General features: G+C 38.9%; 1 protein-coding gene across 5 annotated transcripts in view; it reads left to right on the forward strand.

Moving 5' to 3' along the window:
- The window catches only part of LOC118553122 (bis(5'-adenosyl)-triphosphatase), a 1,451,800-nt gene that overhangs the window by 268,476 nt on the left and 1,158,099 nt on the right, over positions 1–25,225 (forward strand). For 3 of the 5 annotated variants that reach the window (XM_078076485.1, XM_078076478.1, XM_078076480.1), the window contains one exon: positions 564–633. The exons of the other annotated variants lie outside the window; for them this stretch is intronic. The gene's annotated coding sequence lies outside the window, so the exon portion shown is untranslated. The remainder of the gene's footprint in view (positions 1–563; positions 634–25,225) is intronic. 5 annotated transcript variants of the gene reach the window in all.

Genomic DNA, 25,225 nt, shown 5'->3' on the forward strand with positions numbered 1-25,225 from the left:
CAGAAGACCCTTTGGGGTGCCAGGGTGGCTCAGTCGATTGAGGGTCTGCCTTCGGCTCAGGTCATGATCCTGGGGTCCTGGGATCAAGCCCCACGTGGGGCTCACTGCTCAGTGAGGAGTCTGCTTCTCCCTCTGCCTGCCACTCCCCCTGCTTGTGCCCTCTCTCTCTCTCTGTCAAATCAATCAATCAATCAATCTAGGAAAAAAAATACAGAAGACCCTTTAAGTCTGAATTAGCCTACAAGATATGAAGGACAACATGGACATGCTTGGCATCTGATCTAGGCAAGAACACTTAGGGAAAAGATTCTGCCTTAGGACTGAAAGAAATTGACCTTTGTCTACTAGGGAGTCCAACCATTTATAGTGCTGTGCTGATTAACCCCACAGAAGTTGTTTCTTAATTATGTATTTTAAGGTTTTTGAACCAGGGACTGTGTCCCGTCTCTAGGGACTGCTAGTATTTTGATATTTTGATTGAAATTAAATGGAAATTGGAAACACTGAGAGACAGAAACTAATCAGACGTGTTTCACTGTTCCTTTATTCCCAATCAAATGCAGTGTTGAGAAATATCCAGATACTACCCGCATTCTTCCTGTCTCCTGCTTGAACCTGAGATTCTTCCACTGGGTGAGTGGTCCTGGGCCCAGATTGGCATTACCCATTTGGTTGCTGAGGGCAGTTTGACAGAGTTTTTGCTGGTATGTTTGCTGCTGAGTCTTTAAGGGCATGACCATAACACCTTTCTGGAAGTCTGTGTGTGTGGTGGGGTAGATGTGGGGGTGCATGACCCTTTTTTATTATTTTGTTAAAACACTAATTATAGTTTTATGGCTGCAGCCAATCATAATACTTTTACCTTTTTTTGGATAACAAAGAACATACTTCTTTCTATTCTCTTGTAAAAACACAAAAAAACAAGAAACATGATTTCTAAAAAGCAGTTTCTTTTAACAGGGAAATCTCAGAAGTTACATTTTTTTTCTCCTTTTGTTAGAGATAGAAAGCCAGCCTTTGGGGAAAGGACACTTAGGTCCCAGAGAAACAGGCAATAGTGATAGTCTATTAATACCAGATCGTTCTTATGAGAAGGAATAATTTTTACATGGTGGTGACATTTTAGGCTTTAAAAGGAGATTTTCTGTAGTGTTTTCCATAACAGTATGGCCCAGAAGTTAGTCTGGGAGGAGGCAAATGAATTAAAATGAATTTTTGGAATCTTGCTTATTGAAAATGCTGATGCTGTCCAGTGTGACTTATCTCACCATCCTGCTCCAAACCCACAGACTTCACTAGACTCACATCTACCCTTGCCCCTTTTCCTTAAGACTCAGAGACCAAGAAGAATTTCCTGCATCTTTAAACTCATCTGTGAATGTTCCCTTCACCTTTTACTCTTTTCCACTATCCAATATGGTAACCACTGGCCACGTGTGGCTATTTACATTCAAATTAATTTAAATTAAACAAAATTTAAAAAAATTATTTCCTTAGTCCCACTAGCCTCTTTTCAAGGGCTTGATAGGCACCTGTGGCTATTGGCTATCTTATTGAAGAGCATGGCTCTAGAACATTTCCATCATCACAAGCAATTCCGTTGGGACAGCCCTGCTCGGATCCTCTTGGACATCCTCCTAAGGATATTGCTTCCCTATCACCCTCTCAGGTGGTCACTGTTTCTTCTCAGTGTCTGGACTGGAGTTGGTGTCATTCTTCATCCTCATCGCCACTTCTAGACAGCTTCTTTTCTCTTCATGCACAGAAGCACTTTGAAAGCAGGTGCTGTTGGACTATACCCTACTGCCTACTCTTCTGAATGTATTGAAAATTTTACCCCCAGCTCACTCACTGTCTTTATGCCCATCACCCTCCTGCCATCATTGTTGGTAAAAAATATCCACATGGAAGACTCATCTCTGACCTCTCGTTTCCTTGAGTTTCTCACTGGCAAATGTCTCCTTCTCTACCTATTGGTCATACTCCAGACCGATGGCTCTCAGCTTAGGAAGCTCCCCTCTCCTAGAGGGAATTTGCAAATGTAAGGAACGCTACGGGCCTTCAGAAGGTAGGAATTAAGGATGCTCCATGTCATTCAGTATCCAAGAGAGTTCTACGTAATAAAGAATTGTTGCATCCCAAATGTCATAGAGCCCTTGTTAAGAAACATTGTGCTGTTCTGCATGGAGCACTGGGTGTTATACACAAACAATGAATCATGGAACACTATATCTAAAACTAATGATGTAATGTATGGGGATTAACATAACAATAAAAAAATTAAAAAAAAAATAAAATAAAAGAATACAATAAGAAAAAAAAAAAGAAACATTGTGCTGGGGCGCCTGGGTGGCTCAATCGGTTAAGTGTCTGCCTTCAGCTCAGGTCATGATCCCAGGGTCCTGGGATGGAGTCCCACATCGGGCTCCCTGCCAAGCGGGGAGTCTGCTTCTCTCTCTGCCACTCACCCCTGCTTGTTCTCTCTCTCTCCCTGTCCAATAAATAAATAAATAATATCTTAAAAAAAAAAAAAGAAAGAAAGAAACATTGTGCTGACCTTCAAAATGCATTTCAAAGCATCTCTCTGACCACCACCTCCTGTCTTTCCAAGGACGTCATCTCATGTGACACCAACATTCCTACTCCAATAGGAGTTCTTTGACTCCTTGGGGCCTCCAGTCTATGGACCCACTGTTACTCTGCGCTAATCATTATTCCTCTCATGCCCTCACTTCCCTCCTTACCAAGTTTAGGTGCTGTCTTCTCTATCATCCTCATCTGGCATAACTCTTGACTCTCACTGAGCTGTTTGCTTTGGGTCTGAGTGCAGAGAAGAACGCTAAGTTTTATGCACTTACCTTAAATTTATGTCCACTAATTTTAAGTAGATCCCTTGCTCCACTTGGCAATTCTACCGTATTTACTTAGTACTCCTACTCTCTGAGACAGCTCTTTTACACCTTCACCTATGCCTCAAACCTCCAACTCCCGTCCCCAAGTCTCCCACTCAGCTGATGCCCTCACTTCATATTTCATTGGGGAAATAGAAACAATCAGAGCAAACCACCTCAGCTCCTCCAGCAAATTTGCATTCCTACCTGTTTGCAAATCCTGGTAAAGGTTTTTTTCATTTGCATTCCTTTCCTACTCTGAGCCATATGATGATTCAAGTCTCTCACTGCTTTCCTCTATTTGAAAGATTGGGAAACCTTCTTTTGTACAGTGTCCCATAACATCATTTGGCTTTCATTTGATATAAACACATCATTTACATATTAATTCTGCCTTTGTTCTTTTCTCATTAGTCCATAACAATTAAAATAGACCATTATTCTGCCACACTATGAGTTTTTATGATGTCATATCGAAGTCTCCATTAATCAAATAACTTCATAAATTAAAGCCTTATTTGGTGACAATATCTTTCAGTTGCAAATCGTCTCCACTAAAGAGCACAATGGCAGACTTGGGACAATTTTAGCATTAGGACATACCAGCCTAACAGCCAGATGTGCTTACTGACACATTGAAAGTTAAAAGCTGTCACTTTAGGTGATCGTTTGGTGCCAATGACACTGAGAGCAGAAAAGAGTGGATGAGGGGGGAAAAGGACACTCAGGCACTGCCATTGGAAAGCACAGCTCAATTATCAGGTTGTCATTTAGATTCTTTAGACTGTTCATTAGATTGAACCACAAATTAAAATAAAAATTCTCCCAGGATGTTTGGAGCTATGAGACTGTGTCATTGGATTTCAGTTTGAGAGGCACTGACCTGCAGGGTAAAGTTCAAATTTCTTACCTGAAAATACAAGGCCCTCATTTAACTGGAGGGTGAATTTGAGTGGAGCGGGAGTAAGATGAAGGCAGTGAGAGAGACGTTATTAATGTGGTTGTCGTGGGAAGAGATGAAGAGAGCTGGAGTGGGGAAGCGGTGCAGGAAGGGGAGAGACAGAGTAAGAGCGGTATCAGATAGAAATGAAAAACATAGTGGGGTAATGGGGGAGAGGGAAGAACAGAGCATCAGAGGTAGGTGACAGATAGATTCTTTTATATTCATGTTATAGGTAAGGAAATACAATAGTGGACTGGACATCTTGATTTGGGATTTTATGTGTAGGTGTTATCTTATAAGGATTTATTACCTTCCAGCTTTCAGAGAATTTAGTTTGCTGATGTGTCTAAATGACTGATCAAGAATAGCGGAATTACGAGCATAAGCTAGATGCAGCAGCGCTTGCTGTGGTGTGCAGTACTTGATGCATTTAGGTAATCCCTAATTCTGGGGAAACTGTAGATCAGTTTGATGGTTGAAATAAGGCCCAACGTATCAGTAATCATAATATGAAAATGATTAATTTTAGCTGTCAGTAGACGAAGATTTTTAAGTTGGATGGGGAAGGGAAAACAGGTCTCTTTACTCTTTATAAACTATTTACAAGGTACATCCCTATTAGGGATAGGAAGATTGAAAGAAAATAGATGGAAATTGGTATAATAATATTCCATGCAAATACCTTTCAAAAAAAGCTGGTGGATGCTGTATTAATATTAGACAAAATGTGCTTTTTTTTAATTATTATTATGTTATGTTAATCACTATACCTTACATCATTAGTTTTTGATGTAGTGTTCCATGATTCATTGTTTGCGTATAACACCCAGTGCTCCATGCAGAACGTGCCCTCCTTAATACCCATCACCAGGCTAACCCATCCCCCCACCCCCCTCCCCTCTAGAACCCTCAGTTTGTTTCTCAGAGTCCATAGTCTCTCATGGTTCGTCTCCCCCTCCGATTTCCCCCCCTTCATTCTTCCCTTCCTGCTATCTTCTTCTTCTTCTTTTTTTTTTAACATATAATATATTACTTGTTTCAGAGGTACAGATCTGTGATTCAACAGTCCTACACAATTCACAGCGCTCACCATAGCACATACCCTCCCCAGTGTCTATCACCCAGCCACCCCATCCCTCCCACCCCCCACCACTCCAGCAACCCTCAGTTTGTTTCCTGAGATTAAGAATTCCTCATATCAGTGAGGTCATATGATACATGTCTTTCTGTGATTGACTTATTTCACTCAGCATAACAAAATGTGCTTTAAAACAAAAAGCATTATTATGGTTAGAGAGAGTTATTATTTAATGATAAAAGAACAATTTACTAGGAAGATATATTAATCTTGAACCTACACTACCGAGCAGCATCATTTCAAAAATATATAAAATAAAAATCAACAGATTCATCATGAGATATTGAGAATATAAGTAATCATAATCAGGCAGTTCCAAACATATTCTCTCAGATACTGATAAATAAAATAACTTAAAAAATTAGAAAGGATAAAGAAGATTTAAATAATAGAACCGATTAGCTTGATCAAATGGACGTACATAGGACTTAGAACTCCATTAGCAGAGAATATTTACCTGTAGAAAGTCTAAACACTGGTGAATACAAATTCTATTGACTACATTTTTTTATCCCAGAGAAGAAAAAATTCAGAGGTGAAAAACCAATAGACATCAAAAATTTCATACATTGGGGCACCTGGGTGGCTCAGTCGTTAAGCGTCTGCCTTCGGCTCAGGTCATGATCCCAGGGTCCTGGGATCGAGTCCCACATCGGGCTCCCTGCTCAGCGGGAAGCCTGCTTCTCCCTCTCCCACTGCCCCTGCTCGTGTTCCCTCTCTCGCTGTGTCTCTCTCTGTCAAATAAATAAATAAAATCTTAAAAAAAAAAAATTTCATACATTTGGAAACTCAAGATCATACTTCCAAATGATTTTTGAGTCAAAGAAAAGTGATGAGAGAAATTAGTAGATACTTTATTTTAAATCTTGTGGGGTATAGTTAAAGGGATTCGCAGAGGGACACTTATAGATTCACAAATTCATGTATTAGAAATAAAGGAATGCTCCAAACACATACACATCTGGCAAACATGATCAATTACAGAAACAAAGAGGGAGGGGAGGACACAAATAATATTAGAAAAGAAAAGGGAATCCTAAGTATAGACACAGTAGACATTACAAGGTCAAAAGAATATACTGTGAATAACTCGATGGTACTATATTTGAAAACATATGTTCTAATATATAAGAGAGCCCAGTACACAGATGATAATATACATTCTAAGCTTAGGTCCCAACAAGAGACATGAGAAACATGATGTCTAACTTGAGTCTGCACCGTAGACCACTCGACCGTCCTGACACACCTACCTGAGGTCTAGCTGAGTTGGGTTTGAGTCTGGCTTCCTGGAATAAAAAATCATTCATTTGTACAAATATTTATGAACACTTATTGTCTACTTGGACTTGTGCTGCTGCTAGCTTATATTTTCATGAGGGAGGTAGACATTAAGCAAATCAATACAAAAATAGATATTTACAACTGTGGTAAGTGAAATAGGAAAGGTAAGAGCGTTTAACTGAGGAACTAAATCTTATTAGGGTAAAGGGCAGATTGACAAAGGTTTCCTGGAAAAGTGACAGTGAAGCTGTGACCTAAATTATGAGCAGGAATTATCCAGGCGAGAAAGTGGTACAGAGTCCGAAGACATAGATCATAGAGTGGGAGGGTGGAAAGGTGTGAGATTCCATTTTGGCAATTGCCATTGGAATATGGTAAGTGTTTGTATGAGCCAAATGCATCAAATTCACACATCTCTGTAAAACACAAACACATTTTCACTTGTTAATAGATTTATGTAGATGCTTGGAATATAATCTGTAGAGAAAGTATAAAAACAAGGATGGGAAGGAAATAAACCGACTTCATTCAGAACAGTGATTGCTTCCAGAGAAGGGAGAGCAGAGGGCCTTCTTCTACATCCATCCCTTGTTATTGGCAGTTGCCTTCCTGAAAGGAAGTATGAAGTTAGCCACAGTCATGTGTTTGCTAATTTCTTTATGTAAGTGTTGGCCTTAATCTGCAATGGAGTCCTTAATTATAAAACATCAGGCAGGAAGTGAAGCTTAGAGATGCCGTTCTGAAGGGAGCAGTGGTTTAGACAGTACTACTCAAAATGGGAAGAGGGAGGTGCCGAAATCGAGAGTAGGGGTTTAGACCTGCACTGTCCAACATGGTAGCCACTAGCCTCACGTGCCTGTTGAGTACTTGAAGTGTGGCCAGTGTGAACTGAGACATGCTCTAAGTGTAAAATATACACCAGATTCCGAAGACAATATTTAAAAAAATGCAAAATACCTCAATAATATTTTTATAATATTAATGTAACATATTATATTAACAAATTAGTTACAAACATATTAATATTATAACACAGTAATTACACAATATAATGTTAAAATGATATGATTGTGGATATATTGGGTTATATGAAATATTATTAAAATTAACCTACCTGTTTCTTTTTACATTTTTTAATGTGGCTCCTGGAAAGTTTAAAATTATACAAGTGGCCAACATCACATACCTATTGGACCGTGCTGGTTTGGAAATTTTTGTAGTGATTTGGCTTTGCCACAGTATCCAAGTGCATCTTTTAGTTGTATTTTACAAATGTGTCATCAGCCCACAGTGTATTGGGAATGAAAGATGTAGTCCACTGGTATTACATCACAGATAGTTTGCAAAGCTCTGCTTTATACCATTCGTATCTTCCAGAGTGCTTTAGCTGCAGCTGTGCTTACTGTAGGAAAATGAATTTATTGTCAGTTTCCTAGAGCTCTGTGAAATATTCTAAAGAAGTGACTGTTAAATTGATTTGGCCCCCTGAGTATGAAAAAAGTGATTGATAATGATGTTCTCAAATAATCCTCAGATTTGCTCATATTAATTTTCAGTTAGTACCTTGTATATTAGAATCAGAGAGACATATAACAAAAACTATTGTAAAGGATACACTTTTTAAAAGTCCAATTGAAGGATCTGTTTGGCATCAACCAGTGGTTATTTTAAGAATTGAAAAACAGAGGGTGGGGAAGCTCGTATCTCAAATTAGTTACTTTGCAGCATTGATAATATACTTAAGTAATTGTCTTCCTTAGGTTTTGTTCTATAAAATTGACTTATTTTCGTCGGAATGGACTAGTTAACATTAGACTTCGAGTTTGGCACACGTGAGCATGTGATTTACAGGGCAATTTTTCTCATCAAAACCTGGGCAGAACCATTTATTTTAAAACCAATATTTATTTTACAATGGGAAGATGGAGCAGATTAAAGGAGCATAAAACCATGATAAATCACCCAATCTTTATCCCATAGAAAATCTTTTAAATGGCTCTTAAAGTAATGGCAGTAAAACTGTCTCAGAGAGTTTGTATTTGGATGGTTTTCTAGCATATGGTATAGTTATGTAAATTAAAATCTAATTAACGAGGAATTTATAAATTTCAGACATTGTCTGTGTGATTCTTTTTCAATAAAAAGTTAAGTGTCTTTTTTCCTTAGCCAAGTTTCTGAGTCTCGCTCATGAGTAAAGAGAATCTAGACTGAAATTTTCAGCTATTGCAAATCAAAGGCCCAAGAAATGAACTCTCTTTTAGTTTTTATTTAATTTAATAATTAATTTTTATATCAAAGTTTAAGAACATGTATACTTATGCTTACTATAGATTATTATGCAAGAAAAGAATTTTTATAACTTATCTCATTTTGTTTGATTTAGTTTCCATTTATATCTTAGGTTATAATAATTTCTGTAGTTAAAAATAATGGAGCTACATTTCTCTGATAGTATTCTTTAGTACTTTTGTAATGATAAGTGAAATTATATCCCATAGAATCTTTGGACTGGTTAAAGAATGCTAAAGGGTAGAAAATAATTGAAATGGAAGAGATCTGCTTATAGTCATGGTGTGGAGGGTCTGTGTCCTATTATGGATGGTGTCCTATTGTGAATGTTCTGTCTCTAGTGAATTGTAGACTCTTGGTCAGTGGTTGGCGAACTTTTTCTGAAAAGGACCAGAGACTAAATATTGTGGACTTTCTTGGTCTCTGTTCCAGTCATTCAACTCTGCTATTATTGGGTGAAACCAGCCTTAAGCAATATATAAATGAATGGGTGTGTGCCTACCCAACAATTGACCCAACAATTCTGTATCTGGGAATGTTCCCTGGGAAATAATCAGAGGCTTTGGCAGAGAAGTGTGTACAAGAATCTCTATCATGGTATTGCTTCATGGCATGGAAAGCTATTTATGAGCCCTGGTTAATTAAAAGGAAAGCAATAAGGCAGAACTTCAGGTGTGCTCCTACTTTGATGTAACGTAGGCCTGTATGTTGGGTTGGACCATGGAAATGCAGAAGAAGAAGGAGACGGATTTCCTCTGAGGAACTTGGAACATTGTTGTTCTATTGGCAAGGCTGTCCCTGTTATGGCAACAGATGCAGAGAGCTGCAACCAGCACAAGCTGTGTTTTCTCCCATTGGTGACTCCATCCTCCCTGGTGCAGTTTAACATTCAATTCATCAAATGAACTCCTCTTGTCGAGATTCCTTACCCATCAGATTGCTGTCTGATTGGGATTTGGCATTGCATGGAGGACTTCTTCAGGAAGGGAATGTACTGGTCATTCTGACATCTGTGTGGCAGATAGACTGCAAGTTGTAGACTCCTCCTTTGACATTCTGGGTTTATGCGTTGGTCTAGTGATCTTGTTTACTGAAGTGCACCTCCTGAGAGATGGACTCTGTACTGTGTGCTAAGAACAGTAAGGCTCAGGGTGCCAACCCCGGTGAAGGACCTTCCTCAGGTATGATTGATGACCTTCAGTCGGGCCCTCCTGCAGGTGGCATTCTGTATTTCCACACAGTAGAATGCTCGAGCCTTTTCCTATTTGAAATTTTGCCCCTTCCCACTCGCAAGTTCAGCGCTTCTTTGGTTTTTCTCTCTTCAGCCCTGGCTTGCTCGGTTTTCCTTATTGCTTCTTGTCAACTGACAGAAGCACAGTGGGGAGAGACCGGTGCACAGGAGACATTTCTGCTGCTGGTATTTTACTTTGTCCTGGAGTTTTTGTGGGATGACATTGATTTCGAGTGCAGAGAGCGCTCGGCTTTGGAGCAGGCCTGTGGAGATGCAGAGTCCCTCGGGCCTGCTGTGAGGCCAGAATCCCCTTGTCCCAGCGACAGGGACTGGCATTTGTGTGAGACTGTGGGACATGCCCCTAATGCCAGGAGCTTCTGGCGGTGACAATCAGCGTGAGGAAAGGCAGTGGACCGTTTCTCCACTTGAGAGAGGCAGACATTTTGTGAGCTCCCATGATTTTTCTCATCAGACTCTGAAACAGCATTTCACTGTATTTTGATACAAATGTTCAAACTACATATTAGGGATAATTTCTACCTCATCTGGGGGACAAGTCAGAATGATCGTATCTCCATTAGAGAAAATGAAGAGGCCTCTGCGTCTGACACTACTTCATTAAAGAGAAAATATTTTCCCAGTAGGCAAAAGCTGCTGGCTAAATACAGCCCCAAATTCAAAATCATTTCTACCAAGAACTCTTATGTCAGCTTCCTTTTTCATGAATTAACATGGATCTGTGGAATTTACATTTCTTACAAAATACTTACCCATTTTCCCTTTTCAGCAGGTGAGAGAAAATCCTAATTCAAAACACATTCTTTTGTCACTTTGGAGGCTGATTGGGGATGAGAGTTCTTTGATTTAAAGAAATCCCCAAAGTGATCAGTAAAACTGCTTATAGAATTTGAGGTTATATATCTCGAGGAAGATTTAGGTCTGAAAAGTTAAAGACTTTAATTTGTGAAGTGTTGATTGCATCACTTTGCTTAGCAATACAGTGAAGTCATTGTTTAAAAGTCGAGTGAATACATTTTAGCCTCATCAATGAAATGTATCAAGTACCAGCAAGTAGTGAAATGATGTCAAGAAAAATAACATTTCATTTTTTCTTTGCATTCTTTGTACTGAAAAAAAATGAAAATTGCCCTCTTTTTGAGTTCATGCTACAAACGCTTATAAAATTTACGTTGAATACTTAGATGTTTATGTGAGCGTAGCTCAATTTATAAGTCTGAACGCTATCAACACGACAATTAATTTTAGAAAATTGTCAGTCAGCAGACATGCTGGGGCTAGAATAAGATGATTCATTTGCTGTATAGGCAGTAATGTATGTTATAAAAAATCAAGAGATAGTCACACAGAAAGGGAAAAAAATGAATGTAGATCAATAATTTAATTTAGCTCTGACCTGGCTAAGTTCTATAGCACGGTTCATAATTTTTCAGTGATAGACCCTTAACATTTTACGTATAGTCCTTCAGTTTTGTATTGATCTTTCCTAATGTGTTTAGAAGGAATAACATATCTCAAATCTTTAACAAAAACATGTTTTGTTGGCCTGCAAATGTTAACCAAAATATGTCACCCTATTAACCTTATTTATTCTGTTTGCAGAACTACTTTTTTTCCTGGCTAAATAATTTTAAAATTTAGAAGAGAAATGGGTAGTAAATGAACAATGACTTAGAGGGCAAGTTCATGGAGTTCTCTCTTAGTTAATAGATTCTTAGTCTTTCTGCATTACTTAATTGCTTATTAACACTGGAACTCTTGATGTTCTATGTATAGTGTATATTTATTCCATGGAAAATTATTAATTTTTAATGGAACTAAGTGGCCGCTTGGACAAGGGACCCTAGCTATTAATCAGGAGGCAAGTGATTAAATGGCTTTCATGTTCATTAGTTATTCAAGAAAGTTCATTTATGAAGTCTGTAACACTAGAACAAAGTTTTTATAAGTGGGTTTGTACTAGTACATTTTAATACTGTATACATTTTTCTTTATACTTTATATTATATATATATATATATATATATACTATACTTTATGTGCTATGAGCCAGCCATGCATTAAGGATTCAGTAATGAACAAGCCCGTTGCCCCTGTCCTCATGAAGCTTTCAGGCAGTGAGCAGAACAGAAATGCATCAGTGTTGTGAAGGGAAGTACAGAGGGCTACTCAAGCAGTTTGGGAGACTCTGTTTCACGTGACTTCTCTCCATACTCAGAAAGTGATTCTTCTCTGCACAAATTTCCTGAGTCTCCTAGAAATTCTGATTGCCTTCTGAGAAAATATTTTATTTAGAATGCTGGAGTCCTAGTTTCTTAGAGCCAGAGGAGACTTGAAAAGTCATCCACAGGCTGCCCCCTTGCGTTGACCCTGCCCTCAGCCTGGGCAGGTCCAATACCCAGAGAGAAGTATGTTCATTCGTGGTGCCATTTCTGGACTGTGTGGATTGTTTGAAATTTCTTCCAAATAATGAAATAAAGCTTATTTGCCTACAAACTCTTTTTATTGGTTCCAGTTTTCTATTTTGGATAAGACTATCTCATTTACCTATTATTTGGAACACTTATCACAATTTTTCATGTATTTGTGTGATTTGTTTTATTATGAGTATGTGACTCCTGTTAGATGTATGTATTCCGACAACAAGATTGTGTCTGTTTTTGCTCACTGTTATTTCTCTAGCACTATCTCAGCACTAGGGAATGAACACGTGAATAAATGAATGTTTTGTCCCAGAAGTTTTAGGGAAGAATGCATTAGGTAAAGTTTCTTTACCTATTAGTCCCTTAACTATTTGACAACAACAGTCATGGTTCTTTGCCTTCTCCAGTTTTTCTCATCTTCAAGTCAAGACTCATTTCCTTTAACTTTCTTTCCACAGGATGTGGTGTCTGGTCCTTCACTTCCAATGCACCCTGCTTTGTTAATAGAAAAACTAAGTCTCACACCAGGAGCTTTTGGGGGAAGGCATCACAGAAGAGCTGCACGTTGATTCTGGGCCTTGATGTGGGGGGAAGTGTTCTGAGGCTAGCAAGGAAGGAAGGGCACTTTCAGGGGTGCACATAGAGCAACGGTATAAAAACGTCCACTCAGCTTGCAGGTTTTTTTTACCAGGCCCTCCAACTTCCTACTTGGATCATCTTAGGGCAATTGTTGCTTTCTTTTGTCCATCTTCCTCATGAACCTCACTATCTGTTCACCTTGATCATTTCCTTGATATTGCCCCACCTTTCAGGGCGGCCTGAGATTTAGAGCTGATGTTAGGGAGTTAGTCTATGTTCAAATCTGGGTTCTGCCCATGTTTTTCACGTCCTGAGGCAAGGTAGGGTACTTCTTTGAGATTTAGTGTTTTCTTTAAAATGCAGAAAATAAGAATACTCACTTTATAAAATCATTGTGAGAATTACCAATAAATTACATGTGAAGCACCTGACCCATAGTAAGTTCCTAACACACTGTGACTCTCACGCTTGCTCCCCTCCCCTCTGGTGACCTGTTATAGCTCACTTCCAGTGGGATAGCCACCTGTCCAGAGGCCCCACAGACACCCCATCAGGGGTCAGTAGAGGTGGAGCTATTTCAATTTCTTCCACCCACACAGCTGAGGGGTTGGCGGGTCCATCTTTGTTTCTTTCAGGCTCTGGGCTCCTGGGATCCAGAGATTTTTTTTTTTTTTGATTGGGCTGTGCAGGAATCAGATTCAACACATTCTGCCTTTCATTTCTCTCATTCTGGGTCTCTGTTTCTCCTGGTGTTACAAGGGTCTGGCTTTCTTCGATCTTGCCTCTCTTGCTTCATCTGGGCAACCAACGTACTCATTTCATTCTGGTCAAGATTTCTCTCAATAGGTTTATTGCAGATTGCTGCAGCTGCAATCAGTGTTTACAATCTGACGACAGAGTTGGAGATTAAGGCTTGTCATCACTATTTAACCTCAAATTAAGCAGTTTCTGGTCCCGTTGCGTGCCCTTCTACACACCCGAGAGAGCTGCTAACACGGTGCCTAGAGTCCTACCAGATTCCGGGTGGCACCCATGGAAAGCAGGGCCCGGCTTAGCAGCCACTCTGAAGAGCAACACTATCTGATCCCTACTCAGGTGCCTGAGGACTGAAGCGAGCCTGCTTTGTCAAGTGTGTGTAAAGGGAGGGGAAGAAGGGAGGGTGGCCTTGTGGTTCTGGGAAGCGTGTGGTCTGTGAACGGCAGAGAGGGTGAGCCAACAAGCATGCCAGAGACAGAAAAAAAAATTCTCGGTTCCTAATATTAAGAAAACTTTGTTTTTCATATTACGGAAATAATATATGCCAATAGTAAAATTATAAATGATAATTGTAAAAAAAGGGAGGGAGAAAATAAATTCATCCAAATTCTTTTTCTTCATGCATGCTTTTTTTTTTTTTTAAGATTTTATTTATTTATTTGACAGAGAGAGATACAGCGAGAGAGGGAACACGAGTAGGGGGAGTGGGAGAGGGAGAAGCAGGCTTCCCGCCGAGCAGGGAGCCAGATGCAGGGCTCGATCCCAGGACCCTGGGACCATGACCTGAGCCGAAGGCAGATGCTTAACTGACTGAGCCACTCAAGCGCCCCTCTCTTTACTTTTTTAAATGTGACTACTACACACTTTAAAATTAAAAATGTGCCTTGTATTATATTTCTATTGGACAGTGCTATTTTAGAGCTTTTACTTTGCATATATAAAATTAAAAGAAAAAGCAGGTATTCTACATATTACTTTGTATCTTCCTTTCTCAGTTCATAATAGATTGTGAATATGTTCATGTCTTAAACTATATGATATGGCGTGATTTTTAGTAATTTGTAATATTTCATTATATGATGTGCCTTAATTGATTAATCTAATCCCCTATGGTTGAACACTTAGGTTATTACCATTAACATTTTTTTCAAATTATTCATGAACATGCTTCTGGCTATATATTTGGCTTTATCCTTAAGTATGCTCCTAGGATTTGTTTCTGGAAGCCAATTAATTGAGTCATAGGCTTGCTTGTGTTGTTTAAGCAAATTGCCATATAGACAGGTAGCACTGATTCATACTTATTTGGGCGGTTTATGAGAACGCTCATTTTACTTCACCTTTATTAAACACCAGATATCATCGTTCTTTTTTTTAATTCTTAAAAAATTTTTTTAATTCTTAAAAATTTTTATTTTTAATTCTTAAGGTTTTTTTTTGTTAAAGTATAGTCGACATACAATGTTAGATTAGTTTTAGCTGTACAGCATAGTGATTCAACAAGGTCATGCTCTGCTCACCACAAGTGTAACCACCAGCCGGCATCATACAATGCCATTGACTATATTCTCTGTGCCGTACCTTTCATCCCTGTGACTTCTTCATTCCATAACTGGAAGCCTGTATCTCCTGCTCCCCTTCACCCATTTTGCCCATCCCCCCAACCCCTGTAATCTGGCAATCACTGATTTGTTCTCTATTTTTGGGTCTGTTTCGGTTTGTTTGTTTGTTAGGTTCCATATGTACGTGAAATCATATTATCATTGTTCTTAATTCTTATTTTAATGGGCAGCATTGTTATGGGTTTGCTCAGCAAATTAATGAGTCTTAGGCTTGCTAGCTTCTATACTGGTCCTGTGGTACTTCAGATGACTTTCTTTTATCCATCAATTATTCTTTTATCCATCAACTATTGAGCATCCATAGTATGTCCAGCACTGCCCAAAGATTTGTAGAAGCCATGATATCTGATTTCTGGAAATACCTTTTATATTTTTTAAATTTTTATTTATTTATTTGAGAGAGAGAGAAAAAACGAGCAGAAGGGCCAGAGGGAGAGGGAGAGAATCTCAAACAGACTCTGCACAAAGCCCAAGGTGGGGCTCGATCTCACAACCCTGAGATCACCACCTAAGCTGAAACCAAGAGTTGGATACTTAACCAGCTGCACCACCCAGGTGTCCGTGGAAATCCCTTATATTTAATATTTAAGTTGGAAAAGAAAAGAAGAGAAAATAAATAGGGCATGGACCATGTGAGTCTTACTTACCACAATATTCCCAGCACCTAAACAGAGTGTCTGGCACATGGTAGACTCCCAGTAACTAATGTTGAATAAATTCACAAATAAGTGTATGATAATGTTTACACACATCATGAGGAAAACAAAATAAAAGGGAGATGATTCTAAGACAGGAACAGTTAGGGAAGGCTGCCTGCCATTGTCTTAACCCAACAGAAGCCAGTGGGCTTGGGAGCTGAGTCTGCAGAGGGCTGCAGGAGAGAGGCCACCAACAGAGCAGACAAAGAATCCCAAGGGGTAAATGGAGAAAAGCCAGGACACCAGCTATGATACCGACTCTTTGGCGTAGGGCATTTACCCTTTCCGAGCTTTGGTTTCTGTCTCTGTGCATACTAATCCCTACCTCAGAAGTTTGTAATGGAAATAAATGAAGGAGAGCACTTAGCACCTGATATTTCTTTACTTATATTCATCAGTGGCTTAGCTCTATCAACTTCTTACTGTCTGTTCCTTTAGCATTTCTTATAAGTTAATCAGAAGGGAAAACAGAGAAAGTTACCCTGATAGACCCGGACCTTCTATTTAGACTTGAAAAGTTCTACACACCCCAGTGAGGTGACCGTTTGCGTGCTGAATTGTGCATATCAAACCCTTACGCTCTGCTAAAAATCTGTAGGATTTTTCATGTAGTTGGATAATTAGGCCACCTGCTGTTGGCTCTGCTCAAAAATGGTCATTTAAGTGTCCTTTTATTATTTTTGGCATCCACTGGGAAGTTTAAATAGCCACTGCCGATGTGGTTTCTATAAACTCTTTAAAAAATGCTGAAATTGAACAGAGTTTAATAAAATTGCCGGACTGTTAGCTCTAGCAAGCTCTCCCAGAGATAAACCTGAAAAAACAAACCCCAAACCCCAAAGTAAATACTTCTATAAATCGGGGGCTTTCACAAGTGCTCTCAGGGGAATGTAGTTTGACTCATACGGAGTTAAGTTTACAAGCAAGGGTGGAAGCTGGCAGCTTCTGAGCTGATTTGAGCCCCCTCATTCCTCTTAACAGAGATCTGTACTAAAAAAGAGTGGCAGCATTCGGAACCAAGGGACCCCGAAATAGCATCTCCCTAATTTTTTACGTAAAAAAAAAAAAAAAAGAATAGTGAGGTAGTGCAAAATAAATGAACATACTTCAAGTGTATGAATTTCTTAAGTCACCAGGCCCTTTTAGGGAATGTAATTTTTAAATGAATAAGATATCATATAAGAAGAACAGCTTATGTATGTATGCAACCTTTACAAGGTCCTCGTCACTATTTAAAATGCTTTATGCATATTATCTCATTTAATCCTCACAACAGCCCTGTGAGTGAAGAGCATTTTCTTCATTTTGCAGATAAGGAAAGTGAGATTTGGAGCAATGAAGCCAAGTGATTGCAGGCAGGGTTGAAACATAGCATTTGAGTCCAGAGTTGAACTCTCAACTGCTGTTCTGTGCCATTTCTCTCCTATGAAATTACCTGAGAATGTGAGATAATTTTTTTTTAAATTTATTTATTTCACAGAGAGAGAGAGTTGGGGGAGGGGCAGAGGGAGAGACTCTTCAAGCAGACTCCCCGCTGAGTGCAGAGCCTGATGTGGGGCTCAATCCCATGACCCATGAGATCATGACCTGAGCTGAAACCAAGAGTCAGACACTGAACCGACTGAGCCACCCCCCACCCCTGTGAGGAAATTTTGTTAAAGATAATAGCTCAGGTAAGCCTGTGTGGGAGACTCAGGTGCAGTTTTTATACCCACAAATTACCTGCAGATTATAGACATGTTCTTTGGTTGATGACTAGACAACACCTTCTTAATGGATCTCAGTATCAAATCTGCTGCACTAGTTGAGCTAAAGGTGTTTTATAGCCAATGAAGCAAGATGTTTACTGAGCTTTCGGTTCATATTAATGATTTTTTATTTTTAACAGCTAAATGTTATTAAAAAATGTGACTCACACTAGTTATATCATGTGTTGAAAGATATTTTTAATTGTACTTTTATTGACTCTGAGAGGATGCATAGTGGATTCCACAATTTTAATTAACTGTTCCTCCTCTGACATTTCATTACTGGTTTCAGAAGTGATAGAGGATGCCAGAGCTACCTGTCAGAATTTTTCTATACGGAAGCTAAGATGGAGAAATATTAGAGTGTCTTAGTAATTAGAGAAGAAAGGCACAGAAAGGAGGGGGATGGCTGTTAGCTTCACATGTTACTAACGTAGTAAACAAAACTTCCATCATTTTAGGTATTTTTTTTTAAAGATTTATTTATTTATTTCAGAGAGAGAGAGCGAGAGAGCGTGCACACACACACACACACACGCAGTGGGGAGGGGCAGAGGGAGAAGAGAATCTTAAGGAGACTCAGTGTGGCATGTGGAGCTGGCCATGGGGCTCGATCTCACAACCCTGAGATCATGACCTGAGCTGAAACCAAGAGTCAGATGCTTAACCAACTGCACCACCCAGGCACCCCATTTTAGGTAAATTTTTAAAATTTGAGCAAGTAACAGACTAATTGAAATTAAAAATAAAGAAATCACTTACTTCAACTATTATTTTTATATTACAAAAACAAGAGCTTCCTCCTGAAAGTGAGCACCTCCCAGAAATGATGTATCTTTACCTGAAAGAGTTTCTGAGGATTTTCTGTGAGTCAGAAGAGGCAAAAATGTGAAGGTCAAAGATAATGGGTCCCCATCTAACACTGGACTGATTTACCAAGCACCTAGGACACATTTTTATTTCTTTTTTTATAGTAAAAGCCAGAGAGAACACAGTGGAGTTTAAACACAGTTTCTGTATCTGGTGCCCACGTGGGCAGATGAAGGTAAAGAGGCCAATTTATCCAGAAAATGTGCCCAAGCACATAATTACCTCCCTTGACATCTGATGAAACTTTGCCACATCCCCACAGAAAAATCTCTGGGCAGTCTTTCCGAGTCATTTTAAGAGATCTCGCCATGGCAGGTGAGTTTATTTATTTATTTCCATTTTGAGACCTTCACCTTTCCAGGCTCTCTTTTAAGGTTTACTTCCTGTATAATGAATGGAGACAGCAGGTACTTCATTACCAGGTATCCCCCTGCTGCACGCGCTGTCCAGAGAAGTTTCTCTCTGTTTGGCTTGCAAGCTTCATTTATTTTCCTGAGCTTTCTAATGTGGGCTGAGCCCGGCTGACTACATTATTAAATTACCATTATTACATTGTGATGTCTTGGCATGATCAGGGGCTGAGTTGGAAAGGTTAGTGTTGGATGGGGACCATGTTTTCTCCCTTTCTTGAGTTGCCCCAAATGGACCTTAGCTGACTTGCTTGGTCAATATCAGCACTAAGATTCTATGAAGACAAGGGCAGATCTGACCACAACTGAGGCATTTCTTCTACACTGTAAGGAATGAGCATTTCACTTTTAAGTAGTCTGATTTGATTTGGGATCAACTGGACAATTCATGATTGCAATTTTTTTGGGGGGGCATGGCATGTGACATTCAAAATTATTTGACATTTTAGAAGGTATAATGTCATTTTAAAAGCTATAACATCACTAATAGATTTGCATGTAACTCATTTATGGTTTACAACAAGCTTTCAAAGACTGTCTATTCTCAGCAGAGACGTTTTAATTAGAAGTATTTCATTGCCACTTCAAGCCTCCTTAAATTAAGGCACTGCTCTTTACCTCTGTTTTTCTGCTTCTCACACTCTTCATAATCATCCCAGTGTCATTTGCACTGATAAAAGTTATTGTTGTTTTTCTTATTTTAAGTGTTTTCTCCTTCATCACTGTATCGCCAGTGACTGCACGATGCTAGCACGTAGTAGGTGCTCAGTAAATTCTTGTCGCATGAATGGTTTCATGTCATCTGGGGATTATATGTTCTAACTATCCTGGAATATATTTTCTCACATGTGCTCTGCTGGCTCCCAACTTTGGAATTTTACCCACTTCTCAGAAATGTCCTTTGCCTTTCAAGTCTTAGCCTGATTATTTTGCTTATTTGTGAATTTTCTTCTCCCGTCCTTATGTAAGCACAGTTTCTGGTAGATATTAGGCACTCAGTAAACACCTTAATGAGTTATTGAATGACTCTACACGTATACAGTTAACTCAAGAAAAAATTATGTGTGACATTTTGTAAATCATTTTTATGATAACTCAAAACTCTTCAATGGTTCCCCATTCCCTTTAGCAGTGGTTTTCTAATAATGACAGTCTGATCATGGGATCGTCTTTTCCCTGCTTAATGTCCTTCATGGGGCTTCTCATTACCCTCAGGAAAATATAATTCAAGCTCTTTAAACATGACTGAAAGTTCTACCTCTCTAGCTGCAGTCCTCCCCAAGCCCCCTTTCCTCTTTCCCATCTTGATCCTACAGTTCATTGAACCTGTGATGTTTTCTCTTCCCCAGAGTTGTGACAGTTGGGGTTCCCTTGGTGAGGAGCACTTTCACGCACCTCTTCTCTTAGCTAATTCCTGTGAGGCTTCAGGTTGGTCTTATTTTACATATCACCTTCTCGAGATGGCCTTTACTGCCAACTCCCTGCCCCTGCCAACACAACACCCACCTCGACCACCACCATCTCCAACACAAACACCATCTGTCTCTACTAGTGCAGATAATTTTCCTTCTTTGTATGCCTTTGAAATATTGTATCAATAAAATAGAATAACATGGGATTGTTTTTGGCCAATTCATATGAAGTATTAAGTTAATGCAATTTAAAATTGAGAATTCTGCAATTTTAAGCTACAAGTTTCTCTTGAACGTTTTGGTGGTCACCATGCCCCTCTCCCAACCCTCTGCACAATTGCATAGGCAAACATGATGCTAAGAGCTTTACATGCATTTACTCATTTGCTTCTCAGGCCAGCTTTATGGTGAATACTGCTATTATCCTCCATTTTACTGAGAACACTATGTTCAGTGACACAAGAAACTCACACAGCTAGTGAATGGCAAGTTGAGGTTTAAGTCCAGCCCATCTACACTCTTAACCTGTGCAGCCCAAAGCCCAGCATAGTGCTAGTGATGAGACAGAGGTAAATAAATACCCAGCGGATATTTGAAAATAGTTTTGTTTGTGTGCTGGGTATCTTCCATTTATCATTTCATATCCACTTTCTACTCAGCTCTGTGCCTAGTAGGTTCTCTGTATAAATGGGGGCCTCCCTTATTCACATACACTGTGAAGTTGTATCTTTTTTTTTTTTTTACTTTGTCCTGAAGTTTGTATAATGGAATCGAAGATTGTTATATTTCATGCTGTCTTGAAAATAAGGGACATGCCACACTCACTTACAAAGGATGTTTCAAAGGAATTTGGCTTTGTAACAAGTTGGGAAACTACAGGCCTACATAACATTTTTCAAAATCCTTAGCCTGCCATGAAGCATCTTGCATTTTGAGAAGAGTTTACCTTCCTTCCCATTCTTCTCTTCCCCTTTGCTTCCTTTAAAGATGGGCTCCACTGGGTCTGGGCAGGTGGTGTCCCAGCCACGTGGTCCGTGCTTGACTTAATGGCTCGCTTAAAAACAACTCACTTCATTTACTTAAATAAGCTTATAAATAAAGAAACTCACATATTATTCTCTAAAGAGAAAATAGAATACCTCACCACAAATAGGGAAGTAAAACTTCAAAGAGAAATACAACAAAAATAAAACAATGTTATTCAGATTAGCAAGTGTTATAACAGTGTTTTGATATTAGCACTAATTAATACTTTCTCACTGAAAGAATTCGAAAAATTAAAAGAGGATTGAAGGGGATATAACTTTATTAGTTTTTGTTCTGCCCTGTCAGTGGACAATGTAGCACCAGGGTTTCCTGCCCTGAAGTTGGGGGAACACTGATATAATTTATGTTTTTGCTCATCCTGTGTGCTCACCCTTCTGGTTTCGTTTTCCATATCCTCTCCATCTTTCTTTTCTTTTTTTTTTTAAAAGATTTTATTTATTTATTTGACAGAGACAGAGATAGCGAGAACAGGAACACAAGCAGCAGGACTGGGAGAGGGAGAGCAGGCTTCCCGCTGAGCAGGGAGCCCGATGCGGGGCTCGATCCCAGGACCCTGGGATCATGACCTGAGCCGAAGGCAGACGCTTAACGACTGAGCCACCCAGGTGCCCCCTCTCCATCTTTCTTTTTGAAACTGTCCTTCACCCTCTTAGCCAACACAGATCTCTCCTCGAACTTCTTGACATTTATTGTTTCAATAGTTTATATTTTGCATCTTGTCCCCCAAACTATGTGTAAGTTTCTATCTCCAGGAATAGATCCTGGGACCTGTGTTTCTGGAACACACACACACACACATATATATATATATATATATATATATATATATATATATATATATGTTATGTTACATATATATATTCATACATACACACAATGTAATAAATATTATAGACATAATATATAATCCATATATAACTAAAAGTTCATTAAGTGTTTGGTGAGTTGAATGAATTTGATCCAAAGTAAGTTAGAGGATATTTCTTCCACTGTAAGTATAATTCATAAACATAGTATGATTTTGCTTCTGGTTGGGATGCACAATTTGTATTTTTCCTTCTTGCCTTCATAGAAATTTCATTCTAGAAGGGGATATAAATAATAAATTGACACACATATAACTACATAATATAATGTAAAGTGGAGTAAGTGGTATAAGGAAAGTCAATCAGCATGCATTGATAGAGCTTTGGGTTGTTTTATAGATGGAGTGGTCAAAGAATCCCTCTCTGATGAGGTGACATTGAGGACAAGTGTGAATGAAGGAGGGATGTGTGTGAATATCTGGGGAAACATGCATCCCCCCTAGAAGCTGGATCTTGCTGAGGATCTGCATTGGGACTGTGCTTGGTGGAGGCCAGTGGGGATAAGGAGGTAGCATTGGGTCATGTCCTTGGAGGGGTGGCAGGACTGGATTTTGCGTAGGGCCCTTTTAGCCATGGTAAGGATTTTAGATTTTTGGGAAGGAAACCACTGGAGGGCTGAAAGGAAGGAAATGACGTGATCTGATTTATATTTTTGAAAAATCATTTCAGCTGCTATGGATATAAGAGGCTACAGCAGACAAGAGGAGAGGCATGCAGCAATTAGGGGGCTGTGGCTGTATGTCAGGGGAGGTGAGCATAGCTTGGAGCCCCGCGATCCTAGTGGATGAGGTGAAAAGCAGCAAGATTAGGAATAAATTCTGAGGGTAGTGCCAACCCTGTCATGCCTTCTAATTTATTTACTACTGTATCATGCTTTCACAGGAACATTCTCTGATGGCATTTATTTTCATCTTACAATTTTATTTAAGGCTTAAGTTTTTTTTCTGTTTACCAAATATTCTTTTATTTATAGTTGTTTTTGAGATGACACTTAATGACTAATTAGTGAATAAAAACCCGAGTCCTATCTGGGGCACGAATGTGTTCCCATGGTGAATTTATTTATCCATCTTTTTCAAAAGTAATTGCATTTTTGTATTCATTCTTGAATCCTGTTTCAGAAATGTTGTCATTTCCCCAAATGACTACTTGGGTGGTGGAATTTTTTTTTAATGCTATTCTAATTTTGTATCCTCTTTTAATACCCCCATCTCTACTTTGTGTTACAAACTCCATCAGACCACTGCATGCTATTATAGCTGTCATCACCATGGGGAGAAAATGACTAATTGAAGCTGCCTATTGATATAATAGAGCAGGTTGTGACACTTGGCGAGAATAGTGGCACGATGGGCTCCAGCTGATGTTATGTAAAAATATTCAGCCATGAAATATGCACTTGCGGATGGCTTTTTGCAGATGTCTGCAGAATGCAGATAATCTGTATTCTGAGGAGGTCTGCAAATTAAAGATCTATCTGACCAGTTAGAATTATAGCACAGTGAGGACAGAATGGTGCAGTGGGTAATGAAATGGCCTTGAGTCTTAGACAATAATAATTATAACCTGCCTACACTTATAATTAAAAATAGATGGTATTTATCCCCACCCTCCACTTTAGAGGGAAAGGATCATTTGACAGAGAAATGATAGTGAACTTTTGGTTATTCCTTCAATGCAAGATATATTGGTATCAGGATGGAAGTATAAATTGGTGCATTGTCTTTGGGATGCTATTTGGCCATAACTATCAAAATAAAATGCACACAACCCTTTGACCTAGCAGTTTTGTTCCTAGTACTTTATCTTTGAAATATGGTCATGCAGGTGCACAAAAATCTATGTGCAAAAATATCCATCATGGCATTTTGTTTAATAACATGATTCAAAAACAACTCAAATGTCCAAGCAATAGGGGATTAGGTAAATAAATCATGGAATATCTATACTTTGTAATACAGTGAAGCCATTTCAAAGAAAGTATCTACATAGAACCATCTCAATGATCTCGTTAAGTGGAAAAAGGGTTAGACTATGCTATTATTTGTTGTCATAGAAATTTTTAAAAATATTGGTATATATGTATGTGTTGAAGACTACAAAAGATTTTTAACAGCATGGATGAAAAGACTTATTTTTCACTGTTGGTATTGTTTCAGTTTTTGCTTTGTGTATATATAATCTATTCAAAAATTATAAATTAAGAAAACTGTAGAGATGTCGTATTGGTATCTTTTTATTCCCTGACATAAAGATGTCTTTGCTTGATTCTGGGCCCCATTGCACGTGACTTCTGTTTTGAGAGTGTTTCTTGGTATGGGATTTTTATAACTTCTAATAGAACACCTTTTATTAGGATATCATTGCACTGACACTTTTAGTATTGAGGTGGTGACTCCCCTTCTTTCTTTATTTCTTGCCATGACTCTACAGAACACAGCACAACCACTTTCTTCCAGCATTCCCATCCTTCCTGTCCAGGATAGCTATTCAGAAACGTGTTTGAGTAAATGGCAAAATTGTTCAAATCCACGGGCTGTGAATTTTTCTATTGGGTCCATTTATGAAAATGCTAGGGAGTCCCTGGTGTCCCAGGCCTGGTCCTTTTCAACAACAAATAGAAGTTAAAAACTAGTAATAATGCTTACTATCAACTTTTTAAAAGCCCTCTCTACCCCCCAACAAGTTAAAGAGCAATTGTTTGAAATGTGTGGCCCCAAATTGTGTCATTCATATGTGGTATCATGAAGCCCTGAGAACAATGTGTTAAGTTGTTTTAATCATTGTTATTGAGGGAATGAATAGGTGGTACTGTTCAGCAACCCTATTGCTCATGTTATATTTTTTGGGGGGGGGGAAGGAGGAGGAAAAAAGAGAAGGAAGAAAAATACATTCCTAGAAAAGTTAAATAACAACTTGTAAATTTCATTCTCTGTTGCTGGAAAACCAACTCATTATACATGAATGCATAATAAAACAAGTGTTTGGGACATTGAGGTG

This window comes from Halichoerus grypus, chromosome 1, assembly GCF_964656455.1.
Source record: "Halichoerus grypus chromosome 1, mHalGry1.hap1.1, whole genome shotgun sequence".
Lineage (NCBI taxonomy): Eukaryota > Metazoa > Chordata > Mammalia > Carnivora > Phocidae > Halichoerus > Halichoerus grypus.